Genomic DNA, 27,012 nt, shown 5'->3' on the forward strand with positions numbered 1-27,012 from the left:
ATAAACCTGCAACGGAGTGGGTTGCATGAAGGAAAATCAGTGGCCCTCTGTGGTCACACAGTGAGGGGATCTGTCCTAGTGAGTGCGTGGCTAGGGAAAGCTTCCCTGAGGATGTGACATGTACATAGGGAGTGGGGTTCCCTTGAGAAAAAAGATGAACAGCACATGGTGAGCTCATTAGTCAAGATGGTCAGTGTATATGAGGGACAGGAAGGAGAACTGGAGGCGGGAGCAGAAAGAACAGGAGGACCCTTCCTGAGAATTGCCTAAGGGGCTCAATAGGGACAGGTCACCTCAATCCTGGGTCTTCCTCCAGGCAGGTGAGCATTAAGCCATTTGACAAACATTCTACTTTGTGCTAGCACTGTGTCCTGGGGATACAACAGTGAATGCATCACACAAGTTTCCTGTCCTCAAAGAGTTGTAGTAGCAGGAGAAACAGATTAATAAGCAAACAATGAACTAGAAAATGTCACATGTACAGTAAGTGTTGTGAAGGAAATAAAACAGGGTGAAGTGATGGGGACTGGCTGAGAGACTTCCTTAGGTTGTGTGACTTGGAAAAGCTTCTCTAAGGCTCTGCATCAGATATTGGATATATCAGGTACTATGTGAAGACAGGAGGAGGTGTGCCTCTGTAGTGTTTGAGAGAGGAATATTCTGGCAGAGGCCCTGAGGCTGCAGCATGCTTGAGGTGTCCAGGCACTGAGTAGAGGTCCAGGTAACTGGAGCTCAGGTAGAGACAGCCTCAGAAGTGAGGCTGGGAAGCAGAGTCCAGCGGCAGGAGTGGCAGGAAGGACATTCTTGGCAGCTTGTTCAGGATACACTGGACATAGGCTCACAGTCAGGAAACAATGTGCAGATTTATCTTCCTTTATTCATTTGTGCAGACTTACTTTGGCCCAGAGTGGAACAGATAACCCTGCCTGAGACAGGCTTGGTCAGGTGGGGAGCTAGGGGAGGGGTCAGCGGCACCCAGACTGGGTGGAAGGGAGCAAGAAGAGGAATAGCCTAGGGGGAAGCCTGGGGCTGTAGAAGGCAGGAAGGGCACAGGCAGAAACCCCAATATTCATCTGGACACACTGTCACTGTCTCCTGCAGGCGACTGCAAGTTTGCAGAGGGCGAGGATCTTGTTTGGCTCTGCTTGGTGGATGGCACACGGTAGGAACTTGGCACATGATTCTTGGATGAATGAATGAGTGAGCGGGTGAGAGAGTGAAATGATCTGGTTGGCAAGTTTCCTCCTACCAACTCAGCCTTGCAGCAATGCCTAACCAGGGAGAGCCTGCGCCTTTTCAGAGCCCTGTGAATTCTGAAGGGTCTATCACAAGTCTTTTCGCCTATAAATGCAAGCAAGCCCAGAGAGGGTGAGTGACACACCCTGGCCACTGTCACACAGCCATTGAGAGCTCTCCCCACTCCTGCCCAGGGTGACTTTATGCCCGCCCCGCGCCCCCGCCCCTCTCGCCTCCGCCCGGCGCCCCTCCCTTCCCTGGCTCTGGCCTTGCTCGAGGCCCTGGGACTGGCAGAGGCGGGTCCCACCTCTCCGCCGCCCTGGGCCGGCCTGGGCCAGCCCCTTGTCCCCCGACCGACGCTTTCAGAGGTCCCTTCTGGCCCGCGACTCCTGCGCCTCCTCCCGCGCTTGGTGAGTGCCCCCGAGCCCCGACGCTCCGAGGGAGGGAGCCTGTCCCAACTGGCGACTCCAGGGACTCTGAGCTCAGGTCCCTCAACTGGGCTCCCGGTGGACGCAGGAGCCTCGCCGCAGGGACGCCGGGTCTGGAGTCCGGATCCGCGATTCCCCCTGGGGCAGGTGAGCCTCCAGTCTAGCTAGGGGTCCTCAGGCTAAAGGACCATGGTATGGGGGCGGGGCTCGCCGAAGGTGGGGCCGGACCCGGCGAACAGGGTGCTTTACCGAGCCAGCACAGCCCAGTGAGTGGACGTTATCTGACCAGCTCACAGAAGAGAAAACTGAGGCTCCGAGAGAGAAAGGGACAAGCCGAAGGTGACTGGGCCGGTCCGTGGTGGAGGGGCAGTCTGCCTCCGGGGCTAAGTCCCTCACCCCATTATATCGGGTGTGGAAAAGATCCCCCCTGATTGGCCAAATCTGGGGGCCGTGCACAAGGACCTCTTGTGATTGGAGAGCTCCCCTGGTGTAGCGGGGCACTGACCCCTGGGCCCCAGCTTGACCGCAACCCCGGGTTCCCAGGGTCGCGCTACTTGGAACCCAGCGTCCCCCCCCGCCCCGCACCTGTGCAGGCCCCTCGTTTGTCACCTCCCTAGAAAAGGCAAGAATCTCCCTCAGGTGCAGATGGAGACAGAATTTAGTATTCTCACACACTGGGTTAAGAGTATGGGCTTGGCATCAGGTGACTGTTTTCTCCCCACTCCCTCACTTTTCAGTGACCTTGGGCAAGTTTCTGGAACTCTTGGGCAAGTTTCTGGAACTCTGACTCCGTTTCTTTGGCTAAAATTGGGGTGGGGGAATAAATACTAACAGTACCTTACCTGCTAAGATTGTTTCAGGATGGCATGAGTTTATGCACTAAGGCCCTAGGCCCTCTGTGAATGTTGGCACTCTCCCCCCTATGAGGATCAACCTTCACGACAATGTTGGGAGACAATCCTGTGACATTTTGGAGACAAGAATTTAAGCCTTAGAGATGCAAATGATTCGCTAAGGTTGAATACAGGTCTACAGGCTCAGGTGGTCTAGGGGGCCTGCCCGCGTGCCCAGGATAGTGAGAAAGACAGAGGATGAAACATGAACCCCCGCGGACCCTGGCTGTGGAACCGACAAGCATCTGCCCTGCCAGTGGCCGAATGGAACAGATTGACTGCAGGAGAGGAATCAGCTCCCTCCCACCCCCGCCGTCATCCCCAAAGGGCAGCTGGTGGAAGAGGATGCCTTGTGGCTGTGCCCTGCAACTTGGCTGAGCCTCTGCCCTCTCCTAGAGCTGCATTCTTTTGTGGGTCCCCAGACCAAAGCAGGAAAACAGATGGCCCAGAGCTGCTGTCCCTGTCCTGGGCTGCCCCTCTTGAGCAGGATCTGATAGCTGGGTCCTGGGGAGCCAGGTCTGGGCTGGGTGCTTGGGGTGGGAGGCCTGGGAGGCCCTGACAGCTCTACAGCTGTACCCACGCACTGCACTGCCGGGAACAGGGGCACACGCCCCTGCCAACTCAGGAAGGAGGTGGAGGCTTGCAGGCTGCCCACTCAGCCAGCCCAGCTGCAGCAGCCCACGTGGGGCTCTGTACTCCCTTCCCCGGCTCCACCCCCCGCCCCCTGCGCTTCCTGATCTTTCTGCTGGCCAAAGGTCAAGATTGGCTGAGGCCCCTCCCAGCGCACCTGTCCCTGCCACACTCAGCTTCCCTGGACTGTGACCACAGCCTTCCTGGTGGCTACCCTGACCCTGCCTCCCTGCTTCCAAAGGGATCTTGTTTGTATTGCTTTCTTTTCCCACAAGTGATACGTGCTCAGTATAGAAAAAGCCAGAACATTCAGGTAAGAAAAAGATAATTACTGATGATTATTGAAAATACCCCAAATTCAAAAAACTCTTCTCAGTAACTTTTAACATTTCTGTGGGAATCCTCCCAGGTTTTTACACTGCAGGTGCACAAACATACACACACCCACAGCACTTTTAAAAATTACAGTGGTTTGTCACCTGTGGGGGTGTTTTGACCTACACATTCCAGGTAGTGAAACAGCGTGTTGCCACTTTTAACTGCGCTGGGTTTACCCAGTGTGAATGTATCATAATTTTACAACACTCATGCCTCTATCTGCTCATCCAAATAGAATTTAGAAGTGAAAATGCTGAGTCAGAATTTTCTAGGATTTTGGTATTTATTGCCAAATTTTCCTCCAGAGAATTGGTACCAATTTGTTGTCCCATTAGTGCTACAGGAACGCAGCTGTTTTCTCATAATCTAGACAACAGCTGATATTTATATTGCTTAAGCCCCTTCCAATTTTAAAGGAGAAAAATAGTCCCTTGTTTTATTATGCATGAATTATTTGATTAATTGCAATTTGAACATTTTTATTTATCTATTGGCTCTAATTTTTTTTCTTTTGGCAAATTGCTTTCAGACACATGTAAAATCTTCCTGTATGAAAAGCCATCACATGCTTTCTTGTATATTTCTTCTTTAGTGTCAAGTTTCTAAGCCCTATATTACTGGTATTTTCTTACACTTTGATGTTTTCTTCTTGTATTTGATTTTTTTAATACTTATTTTAATCCAATTGACCTGTATTTTGAAGTAAGATGTGAACGATACACCTAGATTTATTTATTTGTTTGTTTAAATTAGTTTTTAGAACAGTTTTAAGTTTATAGAAAAATTGAGCAGAGTACAAAGAGCTCCCATATAGTCCCTCAGCCCCTGCCCCCTCCACTGTCACTTATTAGTAACACCTTGCATTATTAACATTAGCCTGGTACATTTGTTACTCTTGATGAGTGGATACTGATACAACATTCTTTTTGTTTTTGTTTATTTTTACTTTTTTATTTTTTTAATGTTTATGTATTTTTGAGAGAGAATCAGAGAGAGACAGAGGTGAGTGGGGGAGGGGCAGAGAGAGAGGGAGACACAGAATCCAAAGCAGGCCCCAGGCTCTGAGCTGTCAGCACAGAGCCCAACACGGGGCTCAAACAAATGGACTGTGAGATCATGTTGGACACTTAACTGACAGAACCACCCAGAGACCCCCTGATACAATATTCTTAAAGTCTATAGCTCACATCACTCTTTGTGTTGTATATTCAATGGGTTTTGACAAATGTATAAGGACCTGCATCTGACATGACAGTAGATAACTGTAAAAAAAATCTCCTGTGTTCCACCTGTTCATCCCTTTCTCCCCTTCCCCAAACCGTGTCAAACACTGATTCCCCCCCACCCCCACCCCATCTTCTTAGTTTTAAGACTCTCATAGTTAGAATAATACAGTATGTAGCCTTTTAAGACTGGCTTCTTTCACTTAGCAATATGCATTTATATTTCCACTGTATCTTTTCATGGCTTAATGGCTCATTTCTTCTTAGCATGGAATAAAAGCCCATTGTCCAGATGTACCACAATTTATCCATTCACCTACTGAAGAACATCTTGGTTGCTTCCAAGTTTAGGTAGTTATGAATAATGATGCTATAAACATCTGTGTGCAGGTTTTTGTGTGGACCTAAATTGCCAACTAATTTTGGTAAATACCGTGGAGTATGATTGCTGAATTGTATGGAGAGAATGTGTTTAGTTTTGTAAGAAACTGCAAAACAATTTTTCAAGATGACTACCATTTTGCATTCCCACCCGCAATGAATGAGAGTTCCTATCGCTCCCCATCTTCGCCAGCATTTTCGTTGGTGGTGTTTTGGATTTTAGTCATTCTAATAGATTTGCAGTGGTATCTCATTATTGTTTTAATTTGCAATCCTTAGTGATGTATGATGTTGAGCATCTTTTCAAATACTCATTTCCCGTCAGTATATCTTCTTTGCTGAGGCATCTGCTTAGGTCTTTCCCCTATTTTTTTAGTTGAGTTGCTTTCTTATTGTTGAGTTTTAAGAATTTTTTTGTATATTTTGGATACTAGTCCTTTATCAGATGTGTGTTTTGTAAATTTTTCTCCCTATCTGTGGCTTGCCTTTTGAAGAGCAGAAGTTTTCAGTTCTAATAAAGTTCAGTTTATTACTTTTTTTCTTCCATGGTTTTGTTGTATTTAAAAAGACCCAAGGCCATCTGGAATTTCTTCTATGTTATATTCTGTGAGTTTTATAGTTTTATCTAAATGTAGATTTTACATTGGAGCACCTGGGTGGCTTAGTCGGTTGAGTGTCCCACTTTGGCTCAGGTCATGATCTCACAGCTGGTGAGTTCGAGCCCCTCATGGAGCTCACTGCTGTCAGCACAGAGCCCACTTCAGATCTGTCCCTCTCTCTGCCCCTTCCCCACTTGTGCTTTCTCTCTCTCAAAAAAAAAAAAATCTTTAAAAGAAAATGTAGATATTACATTTAGGTCTGTGATTGTTTTTTGAGGTTTTTTGTTGTTGTTGTTTTTGTTTTTTTTTGCATGTGGAAATAGTTCGAGAATAATGTGTTGAACAGTCTATCCTTTCTCTACTGAATTGCCTTTACTGCTTTGTCAAAGATCAGTTGACTGTTTTTGTATGAGTCTGTTTCTGGGTTCTCTGTTCTGTCTATTGATATATTTGTCTACTCTTTTGCCAGTATCACCCTGTCTTGATTTCTGTAGCTTCATAGTAAATCTTGAGGTTGGATAGTGTCAGTATTTTGACTTTGCTCCTCTCCTTCAATATTGTGTTGGATAATTCAGGTCTTTTGCCTTTAGTATAAATTTTAGAATCAGTTTGTTGATATCTGCAAAATAACTTGCTAGGATTTTCATTGAGATTGTGTTGAATCCAAAGATCAAATGGGAAAGAACTGATATCTTGACAATATTGAGTTTCCTATCCATGTATGTGCAATATCTCCATTTATTTAGGTTTTATTGGATTTCCTTCATTAGTCTTGTGGTTTTCCTTATATTGCTCTTTTACATATTTTGTTATATTTACACATAAATAATTTCAGTTTTGGGTGATAATATAAATGGTATTGTGTTTTTAAATTTTTTTTTAATGTTTGTTTATTTTTGAGAGAGAGAGAGAGAGAGAGATAGAGCAAGCCTGGGAGGGGCGGAGAGAGAGGGAGACACAGAATCTGAAGCAGGCTCCAGACTCTGAGCCATCAGCACAGAGCCCAACATGGGATTCAAACTCAACAACCATGAGATTCTTTGACCTGAGCTGAAGTCGGATGCTTAACTGACTGAGCCACCCCGGCACCCCTGTTTTTAATTTCAAACCCCAATTGTTTATTGACGGCATATTGACTTTTGCATATTAACCTTCTCTCTTGTAATCTTCTGATAATCATTAATTAGTTCCACGAGTTTTTTGCTGAGTTTTGGAGATTTTCTACTTGGACAATTATGTCATCTGTGAACAGTTTATTTCCCCCTTTCCAATCTGTATACCTTTTATCTCCTTTTCTTGTGTTACTGCCTTGCTAGAATTTCCAGTAGGGTGTTGAATAGAAGTAATGAAAGGGAACACCCTTGACTTGTTCCTGATCTTAGTGGGAAAGTTTCTAGTTTCTCACCATTAAGTATGATGTTAGAGGGGCATCTGAGTGGCTCAGTTGGTTAAGCATCTGACTCTTGATCTCAACTCAGGTCTTGTTCCCAGGGTGGTTAATTCAAGCCCTACATTGGGCTCCATGCTAAGTGTGGAGCCTACTTAAAAAAAATGTGATGTTATAATTTTTGAGTTTTTTTTTTGTAAATGTTCTTTATCAAGTTAACTTCCTCTCTATACCTACTTTGCTGAGAATCTTTATCATGAATCGTTGTTGGATTTTGTCAAATTGTTCTTTTAAAAACCTTTTTTGATTAATTTATTGTGTAATTTACATCCAAGTTAGTTACCTTCAGGAGTAGATTCCTTAATGCCCCCTACCCATTTACCCATCCCCCCTCCCACAACCCCTCCAGCAACCCTGTTTGTTCTCTATATTTAAGAGTCTTTTATGTTTTATTCCCCTCCCTGTTTTTATATTTTTTTGCTTCCTTTGCCTTAACTTCATCTGTTTTGTATCTTAAATTCTTCATATGAATGAAGTCATATATTTGTCTTTCTCTGACTAATTTTGCTTAGCATAATACCCTCCAGTTCCATCCACGTGGTTGCAAATGGCAAGATTTCATTCTTTTTGATTGCTGAGTAATACTCCATTGTATATATATACCACATCTTCTTTATCCATTCATCCATTGATGGACATTTGGACTCTTTCCATACTTTGCCTATTGTCAAAAGCACTGCTATAAACATTGGGGTGCATATGCCCCTTTGAAACAGCATACCTGTATCCCGTGGATAAATACCTAGTAGTGCAATTGCTGGGTCATAGGATAGTTCTGTTTTTAATTTTTGGAGGAACCTCCATATTGTTTTTCAGAGTGGCTGCACCAGTTTGCATTCCCATCAGCAGTGCAAAAGAAATCCTCTTTCTCTGCATTCTTGCCAACGTCTGTTGTTGCTGAGTTGTTAATGTTAGCCTTTCTGACAGGTGTGAGGTGTTATCTCATTGTGGTTTTGATTTGTATTTCCCTGATGATGAGTGATGTTGAGTAGTTTTTCATGTGTCAGTTGGCCATCTGGATGTCTTCTTTGGAGAAGTGTCTATTCATGTCTCTTGCCCATTTTTTCACTGGATCATTTGGTTTTTGGGTGTTGAGTTTGATAAGTCCTTTATAGATTTCGGATACTAACCCTTTATCTGATATGTTGTTTGCAAATATCTTCTCCCATTCCTTCGGTTGCCTTTTAGTTTTGCTGATTGTTTCCTTCACTGTGCAGAAGAGTCCCTATAGTTCATTTTTGCTTTTGTTTCCCTTGCCTCTGGAGACATGTTGAGTAAGAAGTTGCTGTGGCCAAGGTCAAAGAGGTTTTTGCCTGCTTTCTCCCCTATGATTTTGATGGCTTTCTGTCTTATGCTTAGGTCGTTCATCCATTTTGAGTTTATTTTTGTGTATGGTGTAAGAAAGTGGTCCAGGTTCATTTTTCTGCATGTTGCTGTCCAGTTTTCCCAGCACCACTTGTTGAAGAGACTGTCTTTATTCCATTGGATATTCTTTCCTGTTTTGTCAAAGATTAGTTGGCTGTGTGTTTGTGGGTCCATTTCTGGGTTCTTTATTCTGCTCTGGTGATCTGAGTATCTGTTTTGTGCAATATCCAAACTGTTTTGATGATTACAGCTTTGTAACATGTCTTGAAGTCTGGGAGTGTGATGCCTCCAGCTTTGGTTTTCTTTTACAAGATTTTTTTGGCTATTCAGGGTCTTTTCTGGTTCTGTACAAATTTTAGGATTATTTGTTCTAGCTCTGTGAAGAATGCTGGTGTTGTTTTGGTAGGCATTGCATTGAATATGTAGATTGCTTTGGGTAGTATCCACATTTTAACAATATTTGTTCTTCCAATCCAAGAGCATGCAACATTTTCCACTTTTTGTGTCTTCTTCAATTTCTTTCATAAGCTTTCTATAGTTTTCAGTGCATGGATTTTTCATTTCTTTGCTTATGTTTATTCCTAGGTATTTTACAGTTTTTGATGCAATTGTAAATGGGATCGATTCTTTGATTTCTCTTTCTCTGGCTTCATTATTGGTGTATAGTAATGCAACTGATTTCTGTGTGTTGATTTTATATCCTGCAGCTTTGCTGAATTCATGGATCAGTTCTAGCAGTTTTTTGATTGGATGTTTTGGGTTTTCCATATAGAGTATCATGTCATCTGCGAAGAGCGAAAGTTTGACTTCCTTCTGGCTTATTTGGCTGCCTTTTATTCCTTTGTGTTGTCTGATTGCTGAGGCTAACACTTCCAATACTATGTTGGACAACAGTGGCAAGGGTGGACATCCCTGTCATGTTCCTGACCTTAAGGGGGAAAGCTCTCAGTCTTTTCCCATTGCAAATGATATTAGCAGTGGGTCTTTCGTATATGGCTTTTATGATCTTGAGGTATGATCCTTCCATCCCTACTTTCTTGAGGGTTTTTTATCAAGAAAGGATGCTGTATTTTGTCAAATGCTTTCTCTGCATCTATTGAAAGGATCATGTGGTTCTTGTCCTTTCTTTTACTGATGTGATGTATCACATTGATTGTTTTGCAGATGTTGAGCCAGCCCTGCATCCCAGGTATAAATCCAACTTGGTCTTGGTGAATAATTCTTTTATATTGTTAGATCCAGTTGACTAGTATCTTGTTGAGGATTTTTGCATCCATGCTCATCAGGGAAATTGATCTGTAGTTCTTTTTAGTGGGGTCTTTGTCTGGTTTTGGAGTCAAGGTGATGCTGGCTTCATAGAAAGAGTTTGGAAGTTTTCCTTCCATTTCTACTTTTTGGAACAGCTGGAAGAGAATAGGTGTTAACTCTTTAAATGTTTGGTAGAATTCCCCCGTAAAGCCATCCAGCCCTGGACTCTTGTTTTTTGGAAGTCAAATTGTTTTTCTGCATCAATTTATGTGTTCCTATGATTTTCCTTTTTTTTTTTTTACCTGTTGGTGTGATCTATTACACTAATTGATTTTTAAATGTTAAACCTGGAATACCACTAGTATAAATCCCACTTGACTGTGATGTATAATTCTTTCTTTACATTGTTAAAGATTTTAATATCTATGTTCATGAAAGATACTGACCTATAGTTTTCCTTTCTTGTAATGTGTTTGTTTTTTGCATTAGGGTAATGTTGGCCTGATACATTGAGTTAGGAAGTATTTGGTTTTTGTTTTCTGAAATTGTAACAGAATTGATAAAATTTCTCTCTTAGATGTTTGGTGGAATTCACCAGTGAATCTGGTGGTTTCTGTTTTGGAAAGGTATTAATTATTGATCCAATGCCTTTAATAAATAGGACTATTTATATTATATCTGTTTTTCCTTGTATAAGTTTGGTAAATTGTGCTTTTCAAGAAGTGTTCTATTTCATCTAGGTTATCACATTTAAGGGTATAGAGATATTCATAATCCTCTATTATTCTTTTAATGACTATGGGATTAGTAGTGATGGCCTTTCTTTCATTTTTGAAACTAGACATTTGGGGTTTTTTTTTTCATTAATCTAACTAGAGGCTTATCAATTTTATTCATCTTTTAGAAAAAACTTTTGATTTTGTTATTGTCTCTATTTGTTTTCAATTTTATTGATCTCTAAACTTAAAATTTTTTTTTTTGATGTTTGCTTATTTTTGAGGGATAGAGGGAGAGACAGAGCATGAGTTGGGGAGGGGTAGAGAGAGAGGGAGACACAGAATCTGAAGCAGACTCCAGTCTCTGAGCTGTCAGCACAGAGCCTGACACGGGGCTCAAATTCATGGACCATGAGATCATGACCAGAGCTGAAGTCAGACACCCAACCTACTGAGCTACCCAGGTGCCCCTGTGTTCTAAATTTTATTATTTCCTTTCTTTTGCTTATTTTGATTTAATTTTCTCTTCTTTTTCTAGTTTCCTAACTTATTTTATTGATTTTGGATATTTTTCCTTTAATAATATATGTACTTAATGCTATAAATTTTCCTCTATATACTGCTTTAGCTGCATTTCACAAATTTTAGTAAGTTATATTTTAATTTTCATTTCAATTCAAAATATTTTAAAATTTCTCTTGATAGTTTTTCTTCCACCCATGTGTTGTCCAAAGTGTATTATTTATTCTCTACAAATCTTTCTGTTGGCTTTCCCAGATATCTTTCTAGTATTGATTTTTAGTAATTCTACTGTGGTCTGAGAGCATATTTTGCATGATTTGTACTCTTTTAAGATTGTTATGGTGTGTCTTGGTGATTATTTTATGTAAGCTCGAGGTGAATGTGTATTTTGCTGTTGTTAGATGAAGTATTTTATAAATGCCTGTTAGTTCCAGCTAATTGATGGTGCTGTTCAGTTAACCTATGACCTTACTGATTTCCTACTTGACCAATCTCTCGGTTATTAGGTATTGATAAAGAGGTGTCAAAGTTTCCAACTAAACTAGTGGATTTGTCTGTTTATTCTTGCAATTCTATCAGTTTTGCTTCACATATTTTAAGTCTCTGTTTTTAGGTACATACACATTAAGAATTATTATATCTTCTTAAGGAATTGAGCCCTTTATCATTATGTAGTGCCCCTTTTTCTTCTTAATAATTTTCCTTGCTCTGAAGTCTGCTTTGCCTGAAGTTAACAGATCTATTCCATATTTCTTTTGATTAGTGTTAGTAGGGTATATCTTCCTCTATCCCTTTAGTTTTGATCTGTGTTTTTATATTTAAAGTGGGTTTATTGTACACATCATAATTGGGTCCTGATGGCTTATCCACTCTGATAGTCTCTGTGTTTTAATTGGTATACTTAGACCATTGATGTTTAAAGTGATTATTGATATAGTTCATAGATTAGATGAATATAGATATTCTTATATAACACATTTATTACTGTTTTTCCTTGTTCTTTGTGTATTTACTTTTATTTTATAGTCTTCCACTATTTTTCTGACTTGTCAGGTTTTCACTGAGCTTTTTATGATTCCATTTTCTCTTCTCTCTTAATGTATTAATTGTAGCTTTTTTGCTTTTTTTAGTTTGCCCCTAGTGTTTGCAGTATACATTTACAACTATCCAAGGCCACTTGTAGAGAAATATACTGTTTTGTGGGTAGTGCAAGTACTTTATACCAAAGTATTCTTTTTTTTTTAAATGTTTTTTAATGATTATTTATTATTGACAAAGAGAGACAGAGCATGAGTGGGGGAGGGGCAGAGAGAGAGGGAGACACAGCATCTGAAACAGGCTCCAGGCTCTGAGCTGTCAGCACAGAGCCCATCGTGGGGCTTGAACTCACGGACAGCGAGATCATGACCTGAGCCGAAGTCGGACGCTCAACCAACTGAGCCACCCAGGCGCCCCTATACCAAAGTATTCTTGATTCCTCTCTCGCATACCTTATCATCATTGCTGTAATTCATTTCACTTATCCACAAACTATAATCACTGAACACATTGCTGCTATAAATAGAGCAATAAACATAGGGTTGCATATATCTTTTTGAATTGGTGTTTTTGTTTTCTTCAGATAAATACCCAGAAGTGAAACTGCTGAATGATACAGTTGGTCTATTTTTAATTTTTTGAGACACCACCATACTGTTTTCTATAGTGGACCTATTTACACCTTTTACATTCCTACCAATGGTGTGCAAGGGTTCTCTTTTTTCCTACATTCTTGCCAGCACTTACTATGTCTTGTCTTGATAATAACCATTTTAACATGTGTGAGGTGATATCTCATTATGGTTTAGATTTATATTTCCCTGATAATTAGTGATGTTGAGCATCTTTTCAAGTACCTATGGCCTCTGTATGTCTTCTTTGGGAAAATGTCTATTCAGATCTGCCCAATTGTTATTTCTTTTTCTTTTTTCCTTTTAAAATTTTTAGTTAGTTGATTTGTAGTTAGTTAATATACCCTGCGATATTGGATTCAGTAGAATTCAGTGATTCATAACTTACATACAACACCCAGTGCTCATCACAAAAACTGCCCTCCTCAATACCCATCACCCATCTAGTGCATCCCCTACCTACCTCCCTCCATCAACCCTCAGTTTGTTCTCTATTGTTAAGAGTTTCTTATGGTTTGTTCCTCTCTCTTTTTTTCTTCCCTCCCTTTCCATATATTTTGTTTCTTAATTCCACATATAAATGAAATCGTATGGTATTTGTCTTTCTCTGATTGACTCATTTTGCTTAGCATAATACACTCTAGCTTCATCCATGTTGTTGCAAATGGCAAGATTTCATCCTTAAACAAAAAAATTTTTTTTACATTTATTTATTTTTGAGACACAGAGTGAGACAGAGCAGGAGAGGGGGAGGGGCGGAGAGAGAGGGAGACACAGAATCTGAAGCAGGTTCCAGGCTATGAGCAAGCATTCAGCACAGAGCCTGCCATGGGGCTCCAACCCATGAACCATAAGATCATGACCTGAGTTGAAGTCAGACACTTCATGGACTGAGCCACCCAGGAGCCCCAAGATTTCATTCTTTTTAATGGCTGATCTATATCTATATCTATATCTATATCTATATCTATATCTATATCTGTATCTATCTATATCTATCTATCTCCACCTCCCTCCCACATCTTCTTTTTCTATTAATTAATCATGGACACTTGGGCTCTTTCCATAGTTTCTGTTGTTGATAACGCTGCTATAAACATTGGGGTGCATGTACCTCTTTGAATCTGTATTTTTGTATCTTTGGGGTAAATACCTAGTTGTCCAATTACTGGATCATAGGGTATTTTATTTTTAATTGTTTTTAAATTATTTTTTTATTTTTTTATTTTTTCAATATATGAAATTTATTGTCAAATTGGTTTCCATACAACACCCAGTGCTCATCCCAAAAGGTGCCCTCCTCAATACCCATCACCCACCCTCCCCTCCCCCCACCCCCCATCAACCCTCAGTTTGTTCTCAGTTTTTAACAGTCTCTAATGCTTTGGCTCTCTCCCACTCTAACCTCTTTTTTTTTTTCCTTCCTCTCCCCCATGGGTTTCTGTTAAGTTTCTCAGGATCCACATAAGAGTGAAACCATATGGTATCTGTCTTTCTCTGTATGGCTTATTTCACTTAGCATAACACTCTCCAGTTCCATCCACATTGCTACAAAGGGCCATATTTCATTCTTTCTCATTGCCACGTAGTACTCCATTGTGTATATAAACCACAAATTCTTTATCCATTCACCAGTTGATGGGCATTTAGGCTCTTTCCATAATTTGGCTATTGTTGAGAGTGCTGCTATAAACATTGGGGTACAAGTGCCCCTATGCATCAGTACTCCTGTATCCCTTGAGTAAATTCCTAGCAGTGCTATTGCTGGATCATAGGGTAGGTCTATTTTTAATTTTTGAGGAACGTCCACACTGTTTTCCAGAGTGGCTGCACCAATTTGCATTCCCACCAACAGTGCAAGAGGGTTCCCGTTTCTCCACATCCTCTCCAGCATCTATAGTCTCCTGATTTGTTCATTTTGGCCACTCTGACTGGCGTGAGGTGATATCTGAGTGTGGTTTTGATTTGTATTTCCCTGATGAGGAGCGACGTTGAGCATCTTTTCATGTGCCTGTTGGCCATCCGGATGTCTTCTTTACAGAAGTGTCTATTCATGTTTTCTGCCCATTTCTTCACCGGATTATTTGTTTTTCGGGTGTGGAGTTTGGTGAGTTCTTTATAGATTTTGGATACTAGCCCTTTGTCCAATATGTCATTTGCAAATATCTTTTCCCATTCCTCGGTTGGCTTTTAGTTTTGTTGGTTGTTTCCTTTGCAGTGCAGAAGCATTTTATCTTCATAGGGTCCCAGTAGTTCATTTTTGCTTTTAATTCCCTTGCCTTTGGGGATGTGTCGAGTAAGAGATTGCTACGGGTGAGGTCAGAGAGGTCTTTTCCTGCTTTCTCCTCTAGGGGTTTTTTTTTTTAATTTTTTTTCAACGTTTATTTATTTTTGGGACAGAGAGAGACAGAGCATGAATGGGGGAGGGGCAGAGAGAGAGGGAGACACAGAATCGGAAACAGGCTCCAGGCTCTGAGCCATCAGCCCAGAGCCCGACGCGGGGCTCGAACTCACGGACCGCGAGATCGTGACCTGGCTGAAGTTGGACGCTTAACCAACTGCGCCACCCAGGCGCCCCTCTCCTCTAGGGTTTTGATGATTTCCTGTCTCACATTTAGGTCCTTTATCCATTTTGAGTTTATTTTTGTGAATGGTGTGAGAAAGTGGTCTAGTTTCAATCTTCTGCATGTTGCTGTCCAGTTCTCCCAGCACCATTTGTTAAAAAGACTGTCTTTTTTCCATTGGATCTGCTTTCCTGCTTGGTCAAAGATTAGTTGGCCATACGTTTGTGGGTCTAGTTCTGGGGTTTCTGTTCTATTCCATTGGTCTATGTGTCTGTTTTTGTGCCAATACCATGCTGTCTTGATGATTACAGCTTTGTAGTAGAGGCTAAAGTCTAGGATTGTGATGCCTCCTGCTTTGGTCTTCTTCTTCAAAATTACCTTGGCTATTCAGGGCCTTTTGTGGTTCCATATGAATTTTAGGATTGCTTGTTCTAGTTTTGAGAAAAAAGCTGGTGCAATTTTGATTGGGATTGCATTGAATTTGTAGATACTTTTGGGTAGTATTGACATTTTGACAATATTTATTTTTCCAATCCATAAGAATGGAATGTTATTCCATTTCTTTATATCTTCTTCAATTTCCTTCATGAGCTTTCTATAGTTTTCAGCATACATCTTTGGTTAGATTCATTCCTAGGTGTTTTATGCTTCTTGGTGCAATTGTGAATGGGATCAGTTTCTTTATTTGTTTTTCTGCTCCTTCATTATAAGTGTATAAGAATGCAACTGATTTCTGTACATTGACTTTGTATCCTGCAACTTTGCTGAATTCCTGTATCAGTTCTAGCAGACTTTTGGTGGAGTCTATCGATTTTCCATGTATAATATCATGTCATCTGCAAAAAGTGAAAGCTTGACTTCATCTTTGCCAATTTTGATGCCATTGATTTCCTTCTGTTGTCTGATTGCTGATGCTAGAACTTCCAACACTATGTTAAACAACAGCGGTGAGAGTGGGCATCCCTGTCGTGTTCCTGATCTCAGGGAAAAAGCTCTCAGTTTTTCCCCATTGAGGATGATGTTAGCTGTAGGCTTTCCATAAATGGCTTTTATGATGTTTAAGTATGCTCCTTCTATCCCGACTTTCTGAAGTGTTTTTATTAAGAAACGGTGCTGAATTTTGTCAAAAGCTCTTTCTGCATTGATTGACAGGATCATATGGTTCTTATCTCCTCTTTTATTAATGTGATGTATCACATTGATTGATTTGCAAATATTGAACCAGCCCTGCAGCCCAGGAATGAATCCCACTTGATCATGGTGAATAATTCTTTTTATATGCTGTTGAATTTGATTTGCTAGTATCTTACTGAGAATTTTTGCATCCATATTCATCAGGGATATTGGCCTGTAGTTCCCTTTTTTTTACTGGGTCTCTGTCTGGTTTAGGAATCAAAGTAATACTGGCTTCATAGAATGAGTCTGCAAGTTTTCCTTCCCTTTCTATTTTTTGGAATAGCTTGAGAAGGATAGGTATTATCTCTGCTTTAAACGTCTGGTAGAACTCCCCTGGGAAGCCATCTGGTCCTGGACTCTTATTTGTTGGGAGGTTTTTGATAACCGATTCAATTTCTTCGCTGGTTATGGGTCTGTTCAAGCTTTCTATTTCCTCCTGATTGAGTTTGGAAGTGTGTGGGTGTTTAGGAATTTGTCCATTTCTTCCAGGTTGTCCAGTTTGTTGGCATATAATTTTTCATAGTATTCCCTGATAATTGCTTGTATCTCTGAGGCATTACTTGTCATAATTCCATTTTCATTCATGATTTTATCTATTTGGGTCATCTCCCTTTTCTTTCTGAGAAGCCTGGCTAGAGGTTTGTCAATTTTGTTATGTTTTCAAAAAACCAACTCTTGGTTTCGTTGATCTGCTCTACAGTGTTTTTAGATTCTGTGTTGTTTATTTCTGCTCTGATCTTTATTATTTCTCTTCTTCTGCTGGTTTTGGGGTGTCTTTGCTGTTCTGCTTCTGTTCCTTTAGGTGTGCTGTTAGATTTTGTATTGGGGATTTTTCTTGTTTCTTGAGATAGGCCTGGATTGCAATGTATTTTCCTCTCAGGACTGCCTTCGCTGCATCCCAAAGCGGTTGGATTGTTGTCTTTTCATTTTTGTTGTTTCCATATATTTTTAAATTTCTTCTCTAATTGCCTGGTTGACCCACTCATTCTTTAGTAGGGTGTTCTTTAACCTCCATGCTTTTGGAGGTTTTCGAGACTTTTTCCTGTGGTTGATTTCAAGCTTCATAGCATTGTGGTCTGAAAGTATGCATGGTATGATTTCAATTCTTGTATACTTACGAAGGGCTGTTTGGTGACCCAGTATGTAATCTATCTCAGAGAATGTTCCACGTGCACTCGAGAAGAAAGTATATTCTGTTGCTTTGGGATGCAGAGTTCTAAATATATCTGTCAAGTCCATCTGATCCAATGTATCATTCAGGGCCCTTGTTTCTTTTGACCGTGTGTCTAGATGATCTATCCATTTCTGTAAGTGGAGTGTTAAAGTCCCCTGCAATTACCACATTCTTATCAATAAGGTTGCTTATGTTTATGAGTAATTGTTTTATATATTTGGGGGCTCCCGTATTCGGTGCATAGACATTTATAATTGTTAGCTATTCCTGATGGATAGACCCCGTAATTATTATATAATGCCCTTCTTCATCTCTTGTTACAGCCTTTAATTTAAAGTCTAATTTGTCTGATATAAGTATGGCTACTCCAGCTTTCTTTCGACTTTCAGTAGTATAATAAATACTTCTCCATCCCCTCACTCTCAATCTGAAGGTGTCCTCAGGTCTAAAATGAGTCTCTTGTAGACAGCAAATAGATGGGTCTTGTTTTTTTACCCATTCTGATACCCTATGTCTTTTGGTTGGTGCATTTAGTCCATTTACATTCAGTGTTATTATAGAAAGATATGGGTTTAGAGTCATTGTGATACCTGTAGGTTCATGCTTGTAGTTGTGTCTGGTACTTTGTGGTCCTTGCAACATTTCACTTACAGAATCCCCCTTAGGATCTTTTGTAGGGCTGCTTTAGTGGTGACGAATTCCTTCAGTTTTTGTTTGTTTGGGGAAAGCTTTATCTCTCTTTGTATTCTGAATCACAGACTTGCTGGATAAAGGATTCTTGGCTGCATATTTTTTTTCTGTTCATCACGTTGATTATTTCCTGGCTTTCCTTTCTGGCCTGCCAAGTTTCAGTAGATTTGTCTGCTACTACACTTATGTGTCTACCTTTGTATGTTAAGGTCCCTTTATCCTATGATATGTCATGCAGAAGTTCAATTCAAGTTACCTTCTGAAGGGAGTTCTCTGTGCCACTGGATTTCAATGCCTGTTTCCTTCCCCAAATCAGGGGAGTTCTCAGCTGTGATTTGTTCAAGTACACCTTCTGCCCCTTTCTCTCTCTCTTCTTCTTCTGGATTCCTATGACATGGATATTGTTCCATTTAATTGCATCACTTAGTTCTCTAATTCTCCCCTCATACTCCTGGATCGTTTTATCTCTCTTTTACTCAGCTTCCTCTTTTTCCATAATTTTATCTTCTAATTCACCTATTCTCTCCTCTGCCTCAAATCCGTGCTATGGCCACCTCCATTTTATTTTGTACCTCATTTATAGCATTTTTTTTAATTATAGCATTTTAATTAATAATCATGACTATTTCTTAGTCCCTTGATCTCTGTAGCAATAGATTCTCTGCTGTCCTGTATGCTTTTTTCAAGCCCAGTGATTAAGTTTATGACTATTATTCTAAATTGTTGTTCTGTTATATTGCTTATATTGGTTTTGATCAATTCGTTAGCTGTCACTACCTCCTGGAGTTTGAGGAGAATTCTTCCGTTTTGTCATTTTAGCTAGTTTTCTGCCCCTGATGCATTTTAAAAGGTTGTGTGCTCTGCACCTGTGAGCACTGCTATATTAATGGAGGGTCATACACTGTCTAGGGTGTGGCCCTTCAGGAGGTGTTTTTTCAGGGATCGTCACTTACTGTTATTGTGACTTTGGTTAGTTTATTACCCTAATCGTAGTAATATTTTATACACTCGACCAGGTGTGCTTTGATTTGTTCCTTGGAGTAGCCCTGTAAAGGAAAACAGATAGACAAATAGGAGACAAAAACACGCAAACACACAAATAACAAAAAACAAACAAATAAACAAAAATAAAAACCTCAAGACTTAAAAAAAAAAATCCCCCAAACACCGAGTATAAGTAATGAAAGGGTTTAGGCAGTGCTGATGGAAGAACATATAGAAAGAAACAAATGCAACTGGAGGGCTGGGGTGAGGAATAAACATTGATTTGGCAGAGACAAAAAGGCTGAATTCTGAGAGAGAGAGAGAGAGAGAGAGAGAGAGAGAAAGGAAAATAAAGAAGGAGGTGGGGAAAATGAAACAAAGATAAAATTATTCAGAGAAACTATATGGCTTGATTTATTCCAGAGAGAGAGAAAGGAGTATAAAGAAGGAGGTGTAGAACATGTATCAAGACAATTGATTAAATATGCCTGTTCAGACAGACCAGTAACCAGAGTCACCAGCCCAGGGGAGGGAAGAGATAAGGAGGAGAAATGGGGGTGGGGGGAGAGTGTATCTATATATCCAGAATGGACCTAGAGTTAATCCAGGCAATGCTGCATCGCTTGTCAGGTGTAGCTGTTTGCAGGGTCTGTGCCATTCCGGTAGATATGCAGTTACCCAGTACAAGGGGGTGTGGATTGGCGTTTTCTGGGAGTTATCCCTGAGGCCCCACCTTGGTGGTGGTGATGGTGGTGGTGGTGGTGGTGGTGGTGGTGGGCCGGGGGGGAGGGGGGGATGGTGATGTCCCAGTCTCTTTTGCACAGAGCCAGACCCAGTGGACTCTGTTTGAGTCATCCTCACTATGCCATGGGTGCAGACAGTGGTGGTCCTTCTTGCTCCATCAACTCCCCTGACGCTGCTCTTGGCTAGGACTCAAAGTCCCACCCCATGTGCTCTGGTGCTGGGGAAGCACCTCTCAGTGCAGCAATATGTGGTCCCAGCTGGCTGTGTCTGTGCCGCCACACTACAGGGAGGACTGACTTCTCCTATTGTGAACTGAGAGCTGCTGCCCTCGCCGCCAGCCCCCGAGGTGGTGGACGCAGGCAGGTTCTGTGGTATCATGCAGCCCTCCAGGGAGGGAACCACTTTCTGCAGCTGTGCACTGAGCCTCTGACCTACCACCTCACCCAGGCCTGGCTCCCCACCTCCCCAGGTATGTGAACAGGGAGCTGGCCCCAGTCCGGAGAAAGCCCAGCAGTTAGAGATTGCATCATCCTTCTCAGTCTCAGTCTGAGGGCTTTCTCCTGTCCAGCAATGGTCCTACACTTCCCTAGCCACTCTTTCTCTTCCCTTTGTCTCTCCGCAGAAGGGGGTCCCTCCCCTCCATGCCCACATAGCCTTTTATTAATCTCCTCCAGTTCGCAGTTACCCACCTATCTTTTTTCCAGCTTTCCAATTTTCTTCCTAGTAGATTCAGTCTCTTTTCCTCCCAGGCTCTGGTGTTCAAAGTCCTTTGGCTTCTACACTTCTTTGTTTGAGAGACGCAGGACGTATGGATCCCCCTACTTCTCTGCCGTGTTTGGTTTCAGGTCTTACATTCAAATTGTTATAATCCATTTTGAGTTGAATTTTGTGTACGGTGTAAGACAATGGTCTAGCCATCATTTTTTTTGCATGTGGTTGTCCAGTTTTTACCCATATCATTTATTGAAGAGACTGTCCTTTCCCCACTGTATATTCTTGGCTCTTTTGTTGTAAATACATTGACCATATATGTGTGGGTTTATTTCTTGGTTATCTGTTTTCTTCTATTGATCTATGTGACTGTTTTTGTGCATATACCATACTCCTTTCACAACTATAGTTCGATATCAGGGAGTGTGATGCCTCCAGTTTTGTCCTTTTTTCTCAAGATTGCTTGGGCTATTGGGACATCTGAGTGGCTCCATTGGTACGCGTCTGACTTCAGCTCAGGTCATGATATCATTTGTGAATTTGAGCCCTACATTTTGCTTTCTGCTATCAGTACAGAGCCAGCCTCAGATCCTGTCCTCCTCTCTTGCACCAGTTTGCATTCCTACCAGCAGTGCAAAAGAGATCTTCTTTCTCTACATCCTTGCCAACATCTGTCGTTGCCTAAGTTGTTAATGCTAACCATTCTGACAGGGATGAGTTGGCATCTCATTGTGGTTTTGATATGTATTTCCCTGGTGATAAGTGCTGTTGAGCATATTTTCATGTGTCAGTTGGCCATCTGGATGTCTTCTTGGGTGAAGTGTCTATTCATGTATTTTGCCCATTTCTTCACTGGATTATTTGTTTTTTGGATGTTGAGTTTGATAAGTTCTCTATAGATTTTGGATACTAACCCTTTATCTGATATGGCACTTGCAAATATCTTCTCCCATTCCTTCGGTTGCCTTTTAGTTTTGCTGATGGTTTCCTTCACTGTGCAGAAGCTTTTTATTTTGATGAGGTCCCAATAGTTTATTTTTGCTTTTGTTTCCCTTGCCTCCAGAGATGTGAGTAAGAAGTTGCTGCAGCTGAAGTCAAAGAGGTTTTTGCCTCTTTTCTCCTCTAGGATTTTGGTGGCTTCCTGTCTTACATTTAAGCCTTTCATTGTTTTAAGTTATTTTTGTGTATGGTGTAAGAAAGTGGTCCAGGTTCATTTTTCTGCATATCGCTGTCCAGTTTTCCCGGCACCATTTGCTGAAGAGACTGCCTTTATTCCATTGGATATTCTTTCCTGCTTTGTGAAAGATTGGTTGGCCATACATTTGTGGGTCCACTTCTGGGTTCTCTATTCTGTCCCATTGATCTGAGTGTCTATTTTTGTGCCAGTACCATACTGTCTTGATGGTTACAGCTTTGTAGTATAGCCTGAAGTCTGGGATTGTCATGCCTCCATCTTCAGTTTTCTTTTTCAAGATTGCTTTGGCTATTTGGGGTCTTTTCTGGTTTCATGCAAATTTTAGGATTGTGTATTCTAGGTCTATGAAGAATGCTGGTGTTATTGTGCTAGGGATTGCAATTTTTTAATTAATTTTTTTTTGTGGAGTCTTTAGGGCTTTTTATATATAATATTGTGTCAGCTACAGATCGTGAGTTTTAGTTCTTCCATTTCAATTTAGATGGACGTTCTTTTTTTTTTTTTTACCATTTATTCAGTTTTGCTATGAAACTGGAAGTCAACCACAAGAAAAAATTTACATAAGATAGAAGTAACAATCAACACCACAGAAATACAAACAATTATAAGAGAATATTATGAAAAACTATATGCGGGGCACCTGGGTGGCTCAGTCAGTTAAACATCTGACTTTGGCTCAGGTCATGATATCACGGTTTATGAGTTTGAGCCCTGCGTCGGACTCTGTGCTGACCGCTCAGAGCCTGGAGCCTGCTTCAGATTCTGTGTCTCCTGTCGCTGCCCCTCCCCTGCTCATGCTCTGTCTCTCTCTGTCTCTCAATAATAAATAAACATTAAAAAAATTTTTTTAATCTTTTTTTAAATTTTTTTTTATTAAAAAAATTTTTTTTCAACGTTTATTTATTTTTGGGACAGAGAGAGACAGAGCATGAACGGGGGAGGGGCAGAGAGAGGGAGACACAGAATCGGAAACAGGCTCCAGGCTCTGAGCCATCAGCCCAGAGCCCGACGCAGGGCTCGAACTCACGGACCGCGAGATCGTGACCTGGCTGAAGTCGGACGCTTAACCGACTGTGCCACCCAGGCGCCCCTTTTTTTAATCTTAAAAAAAAAAAAAGAAAGAAAAACTATATGCCAACAAATTGGACAACCTAGAAAAAACAGGTAAGTTTCTAGAAACATAAACTACCAAAACTGAAACAGGAATAAATAGAAAACAACAGACTGATAAACAGCAAAGAAATTAAATCAGTAATAAAAAACTCCCAACAAACTAGAGTCCAGGGCCAGATGGCTTCACAGGTGAACTCTACTAAACATTTAAAGAAAAACTCTACCAAATGTTCTTCTCAAACTATTCCAAAAAATAGCAATGAAGGTAAACTTCCAAACTCCTTCTATGAGGCCAGCATTACCTGAATACCAAAATCAGATAAAGACTCCACTAAAAAAGAGAACTACAGGCCAATATCCCTGGTGAACATAGATGCAAAACTTCTCAACAAAATACTAGCAAATCAAATCCATAAATACATTAAACTCATTTACCACGATTGCTGGGTTGCAAGGGTGGTTCAGAATTCACAAATCAATCAACATGATACACGACAGTAATAAAGGAAAGGGTAAAAACCGAAAGATCATTTCAATATAGGCAGAAAAAGCATTTGACAGAGTACCACATCCATCCTTGATAAAAACTATCAACAAAGTAGGGATAGATGCAACATACCCCAACATCATAAAAGCCATATAAAAAAAGCCCACAACTAATATCATCCTCAATGGGGAAAAATGGAGAGCTTTTCCTTTAAGAAGAAAACAATGTCCACTCTCACCATGGTTATTTAACATAGTACTAGAAGTCCTAGTCACAGCAATAAGACATCAAAAAGAGATAAAAGGCATCTGGGGGTGCCTGGGTGGTTCAGTCGGTTAAGCGGCCAACTTCAGCCCAGGTCATGATCTCACAGTCCGTGAGTTCGAGCCCTGCGTCGGGCTCTGTGCTGACGGCTCAGAGCCTGGAGCCTGCTTTGGATTCTGTGTCTCCCTCCCTCTCTGCCCCTCCCCTGCTTCTGCTCTGTCTCTCTCTGTCTCAAAAAAAAAAAAAACCATTTAAAAAAAAAGGCATCTGAATTAGCAAGGAAGAAGTCAAACTTTCACTATTTGCAGACAAGATGATACTCCACATAAAAAAAACCCAAACACTCCACCAAAAGTTGCTATAACTAATTCAAAAATTCAGTAAAGTTGCAGGATACAAAATCAACAGAGAAATCTGTTGCATTTTTTACATCAATAATAAGGCTGCAGAAAGTGAAATTCAGGAATCAATCCCATTCACAATTACACCAAAAACAATAAGACATTTAGGAATAAATCTAACCAAAGAGGTAAAAGATCTGTATTTTGAAAACTATAAAACACTGATGGAAGAAATTGAAGATGATATAAAGAAATGGAAAGACATTCCTTGCTCATGGATTAGAAGAAAAAATATTGTTAACAATATCTATACTACCCAGGGACACCTGGGTGGCTCAGTTGGTTGAGCATCCGACTTCGGCTCTGGTCATGATCACATGGTTTGTGAGTTCGAGCCCCACGTCGGGCTCTGTGCTAACAGCTCAGGGCCTGGAGCCTGCTTTGGATTCTGTGTCTCCCTCTCTGCTCCTCCCCTGCTCACACTCTGTCTCTTTCTCAAAAATAAAGATTAAAAAAAATTTAAAAAAATCTATACTACCCAAAGCAGTCTACACATTTAATGCAACCCCGATCAAAATACAAACAGTATTTTTCATGGAGGTAGAACAAACCATTGTAAAGTTTGTATAGAGCAACAAAAGACCCCAAATAACTAAAAGCAGCCTTGAAGAAGAAGGGAAAGCTGTAGGCATCATAATTCCAGGCTTCAACTTCTATTACAAAGGTATTGTGATGAAGACAGTATGGTACTGGTACAAACATAGGCACATAGATCCATGGAACAGAATAGAAAACACGAAGGGATACATGCACCATGATATTTATAGCAACATTATCAACAGCAGCCAAATTATGGAAGCAGCCCAAATGTCCATTGACTGATGAATGGATAAAGAAGATGTGGTATATATATGTATACACACACACACACACACACACACACACACACACACCGGAATATTACTCAGCCATAAAAGAAAATGAAATCTTATATAAAATCAGTGCACAGAAATCGGTTGCATTCCTATACACCAACAATGAAGTCACAGAAAGAGAAATCAAGGAATCGGTCCCATTTACAGTTGCACCAAAACCCATAAAATACCTAGGAATAAATCTAACCAAAGAGGTGAAAAATCTATACACTGAAAACTCTAGAAAGCTTATGAAAGAAATTGGAGAAGACACCAAAAAATGGAAAAAGATTTCATGCTCCTGGATAGGAAGAACAAATATTGTTAAATGTCAATACTACCCAAAGCAATCTACATATTCAATGCAGTCCCTATCAAAATAACACCAGCATTCTTCACAGAGCTAGAGCAAATAATCCCAAAATATGTATGGAACCAGAAAAGACCCCAAATAGCCAAAGCAATCTTGAAAAAGAAAACCAAAGAAGGAGGCATCACAATCCCAGACTTCAGGCTATACTACAAAGTTGTAATCATCAAGACAGTATGGTACTGGCACAAGAACAGACACTCAGATCAATGGAACAGAATAGAGAACCCAGAAATGGACCCACAAACGTATGGCCAACTAATCTTTGACAAAGCAGGAAAGAATATCCAATGGAATAAAGACAGTCTCTTCAGCAAGTGGTGCTGGGAAAACTGGACAGCGACATGCAGAAGAGTGAACCTGGACCACTTTCTCACACCATACACAAAAACTCAAAATGGTTAAAAGACTTCATTGTAAGAAAGGAAGCCATCAAAATCCTCGAGAAAAAAGCAGGCAAAAACCTCTTTGATCTTGGCCACAGCAACTTCTTACTCAACACGCCTCCAGAGGCAAGGGAAACAAAAGCAAAAATGAACTACTGGGACCTCATCAAAACAAAAAGCTTCTACACAGTGAAGGAAACAATCAACAAAACTAAAATGCAACCGACAGAATGGGAGAAGATATTTGCAAATGACATATCAGATAAAGGGTTAGTATCCAAAATCTACAGAGAACTTATCAAACTCAACACCCAAAAAACAAATAATCCAGTGAAGAAATGGGCAAAAGACATGAATAGACACTTCTCCAAAGAAGACATCCAGATGGCCAACTGACACATGAAAAACTACTCAACATCACTCATCATCAGGGAAATACAGATCAAAACCACAATGAGATACCACTTCACACCTGTCAGAATGGCTAACATTAACAACTCAGGCAACAACAGATGTTGGCAAGGATGCAGAGAAAGAGGATCTCTTTTGCATTGTTGGTGGCAATGCATGCTGGTGCAGCCACTCTGGAAAACAGTATGGAGGTTCCTCAAAAAATTAAAAATAGAACAACCCTACGACCCAGCAATTGCACTACTAGGCGTTTATCCACGGGATACAGGTGTGCTGTTTTGAAACACCCTCATGTTTATAGCAGCACTATCAACAATATCCAAAGTATGGAAAGAGCCCAAATGTCCATCAATGAATGAATGGATAAAGAAGATTTGGTGTATATATACACAATGGAGTATTATTCAGCAATCAAAAAGAATGAAATCTTGCCATTTGCAACTACATGGATGGACCTGGAGGGTATTATGCTAAGTGAAATTATTCTGTCAGAGAAAGACAAATATCATATGACTTCACTCATATGAACACTTTAAGAGACAAAACAGATGAATATAAGGGAAGGGAAACAAAAATAGTACAAAAACAGGGAGGGGGACAAAACAGAAGAGACTCATAAATATGGAGAACAAACTGCGGGTTACTGGAGGGGTGGTGGGAGGGGTGATGGGCTAAATGGGTAAGGGGCACTAAGGAATCTACTCTGGAAATCATTGTTTCACTATATGCTAACTAGTTTGGACGTAAATTTT

The 27,012-nt window shown here is 40.7% G+C and overlaps 1 protein-coding gene across 6 annotated transcripts in view; it reads left to right on the plus strand.

The window, feature by feature from the left end:
- Positions 1 to 1,138: 1,138 nt before the first annotated feature.
- Positions 1,139 to 27,012, plus strand: part of ALDH1L1 (aldehyde dehydrogenase 1 family member L1) — a 130,460-nt gene continuing 104,586 nt past the window's right edge. For 2 of the 6 annotated variants that reach the window (XM_045052058.1, XM_045052059.1), the window contains exon 1: positions 1,509 to 1,811. The gene's annotated coding sequence lies outside the window, so the exon portion shown is untranslated. Of the gene's footprint in view, positions 1,163 to 1,497; positions 1,812 to 3,356; positions 3,501 to 27,012 lie in introns of those variants that run through there. The other 4 variants (XM_045052057.1, XM_023250100.2, XM_023250099.2 and 1 more) reach the window with 4 other exon arrangements.

This window comes from Felis catus, chromosome A2 (genome assembly GCF_018350175.1).
Source record: "Felis catus isolate Fca126 chromosome A2, F.catus_Fca126_mat1.0, whole genome shotgun sequence".
Classification (NCBI taxonomy): domain Eukaryota; kingdom Metazoa; phylum Chordata; class Mammalia; order Carnivora; family Felidae; genus Felis; species Felis catus.